This window comes from Drosophila pseudoobscura, chromosome X (assembly GCF_009870125.1).
Source record: "Drosophila pseudoobscura strain MV-25-SWS-2005 chromosome X, UCI_Dpse_MV25, whole genome shotgun sequence".
In the NCBI taxonomy this organism is placed as follows: Eukaryota; Metazoa; Arthropoda; class Insecta; order Diptera; family Drosophilidae; genus Drosophila; species Drosophila pseudoobscura.
In genome coordinates this window covers 31,451,887-31,455,417 of record NC_046683.1, presented here as the reverse complement: position 1 = coordinate 31,455,417, position 3,531 = coordinate 31,451,887, and positions in this window count along the sequence as shown.

Below are 3,531 nucleotides of genomic sequence, written 5' to 3'. Positions count from 1 at the left end.
TTGAAAACTTGGAGCGCAAGTTCGTGCGTAATCCAGCTCTTTATGACAAATATTTATGAAGGAGTACCTGTCCCTCGATTATATGTCTCTGGTGCCCCAGGAAGATAGGCACAAGTACAAATATTTCTTGGTACATCATTGCGTCATCAAAGAAAACAGCTCCACAACAAATCTGAGGGTCGTATTCGACGGCTCTGCAGCTACCACATCTGGTCTTTCGTTAAATGATCTGCTTATGTCTGTTCCCCACCATTCAAGCCAAGCTATTTCACACACTCATCCGTTTTCATACACTTTCGTTATTTTTGGTTACGTTCAGAAATTCATCAGTAGGTCGATGTCACCGGATCTCTCGTCTGAGTACCTTCGCAAAGGATTATTATGTCGCATCGTTCAATGGGCACATAAGTACATTGCTGTGCGGAAAGTGAACTACGTCGAGGCTCCCAGCAGAATCATCTTGCTCTCGCCTTTCATAGATGACTTTGGTCTAGTTCGTGTTGGTGGCCGCCTGCGGCACTCAACTCTCGGCTTCGATTCACGCCACCCAATCATTTTGCACAGGCATTATCTATTAACGCTCGCCATCATTACGCACTTTCAACGGAATCATCACCATGCTGGTCGACAGTCGCTACTTGGAGCGATTCGCTTAAAGTTTTTGCCCATCGTTGGCATGAAAACTGTGTCTCGCTCGCCGCATTTCGGCGGTTTGTGGGAGGCAGCGGTGAAGGCGGTCACTTTTTTGATTCGATGCTCTGCGGACATTGGTGTGCCAAATCCAGGTTGTAATGAATTCTCATCCCCTTATCTCGATTTCAGAAAACCTGGAAGATCTTGGCGTCCTTATACCCGGACATATTTTAATGTATCGTCCGCTGATGGAGTTTCCTGAGCCAAATGTTACGGGTCTCAACTTCAATCGATTTGATCGCTGGCAGCGAGTCGCCTGTGCCTAGCAGATTTTTTTAGAAACGTTGGAGTGAGGAGTACCTGACTCTGCTTTTCGACAACGTGCCCACGTTGCACACCACAATCCTCGATCCAGGTCAACGAGGTCAAACTTGCCGCCGTTGATGTGACCCTTAGCGCGGGTAATCAAGGTCATCACTCTAGCTGTCAACAAGCTGTGCGTCCTTCCAGTTGAGGATACCCTGGTCTTTCAAAGGGGGGGAGTAGAGCTCTTAAGTAACATCAAGAAAGTATCTATTAAGCTTTCTATTATCGCGCACACACATAGGTAACGTTCTTACTTCTTATAATCCACAGCTTCGACTCAGTACTCTTCAAGACAGTCGGCCTTCATCGTCGAAGCGCCTAACACCTTAGTCTAAGTTCCCGTGGCCGTGAACAAACTCTAACAAAAACACAGAAACAGTATTGAACAATAAACGCTAAATTGTAATTTTTAATTTGTAAATGTGGAGTCAGTTGTAGCTTCCAACCAGCGCTAAGAAAAGGACCGCGTTCATCCCTCCTAAGGACACCTAAGTTTTTTTGTGGTCGAACCGGTCTTGGTGTCTTTGTTTTACCTGATACACAAAATCAGTATTGGGGTATATTAGATTTGTGGGAAGAGTGGGCGTGTGCAACGCCCAGAAAGAAGTGTTTCCGATCCCATAAAGTATATATATATTATTGATCAGCATCAATAGCCCAGTCGATTGAGTCATGTCTGTCCGTCCGTCTGTCCGTCCCTTTAAGCGCCTAGTTCTTAGAGACTATAAAAGCTAGAGCTATGACAACTAACTGTTACAAGTGTTTTTCAAAACTTCACCCAGCCCCCTTCCGCCTCACAAAGGACGAAAATTGTTTCATCCACATTTTTGAAGTCAGGAGAAAATCAAAAACATAGAACTATAGAGAATTACTACTATATCTTCTAGACTGCAGAATCTGAGCCAGATCGTATTATTATTATGGCCAGAATGAAGAAAACAATGTCATTCTCTCTCGCCAGAGCGAGAGGTTTCCCTGCACTATGGTCTTGCACAACGTCTTACCAAGGGCACAAGCCTATCTGTAATCTCGCAGGATTTTGCTTCGCCAAATATCGACAAAGCGCATCAAGGCAAGGACCGACACACCGACTTCAACCTCGACAACACGAACCCATCAGATTCACCTTCAGTTCGCCACTACATACATAACCGTTCCAGATCGTTACCCGATTCCCCACATTTACGATTTTGCTGATCGTTCATATGGCAAAAACGTTTTTACTACACTAGACCTCGAACAAGCATACTATCAAATAGCGATGGCCGAAGAGGACATCGAAAAGACAGTCGTATGCACACCGTTTGGGCTAATTGAATTTGTAAAAATGCCATTTACGTGTTTTGCTACATTGATGACATTCTCATAATATCCAACTCAATGGAGGAGTACACACAACACGCGAACAATGTGTTGCAAATCTTACAAGCGCATAAACTTTGCATCAACGAGAAGAAGTGCTGTTTCGCACAACCTCAAGTGACATTACTGAGTTACACAGTCAACGGCAACGGAATTCAGCCTCCAGAGAATCGAGTGAAGTCAATTACTAAGTACACTCAGCCACAAACTATCTGCGAATTAGATAATCTTCTTGGTATAGTTAACTATTACCACCGCTGCATACCTTTTGCATCAAAAATACAGGCGCCACTCAACGACACGCAGCATGAAGATAAACGACAAACGGTAAGTGCAGTGGACGCCAAGCTCGATCAAAGCATTCAAAAAATGCAAAAATAGTATAGCTAACGCCACAACCTTCGCTCATCCCAGTCTTAATGCAGAAATAAGTCTCACGTGTGACGCAAATTATAATGCCATTGGAGCTGTGCTGGAAGCTATTGAAACTACTCAGGCAACGGACATCGAATTGCCTGAGATTTTAAATGGAGAAACGTCTTTAAACCTACAAGCAATTCCAGATGACGAGGACATCATCTAATGCGATATGGCAACGGGAACGGCTTGACCATATATTTCGCAATCTTTGCAATTCCATGTGTTTTCAAACGCACACAGACTGTCTCACAGAAGTGACAGGTCAACTCTCAAACAAATCTCTCGAAAGTACGTTTGGCCGTCAATGCGTAAGAACGTTCTGGAGTATTCGAGGAATTGCCTTCCGTGCCAACGAGCCAAAATTCATAAACACAACGCTCTAATTCCAGAAAAAACACTGTCCCCGATGGAATGTTTGATCACGTACAGCTAGACATTGTTGTGATGCCCTTGATTCACGGATACAGATATTGTCTGACAATTCCTAAGCTATTTCCATGCGGAAATCGAAAGCGCAGGACCAGAGTTGGTTGCTAAAATACTGGCTACACCAAAAATACCATTTGATTGGTGACGCGGAAAAGTGAGATTTCGGCTATAATAGGGGTGTACTCCATCGGTGCCACAGATTGATGATGCTGACGATCCCATTGACGAGAACGATAAAAAAGAAGATATAACGGTTGTATTCGCGGAACTGATTATCAACATTATAAAGTCCATTATTAGCCGCTGCATTCATGTGGGAGG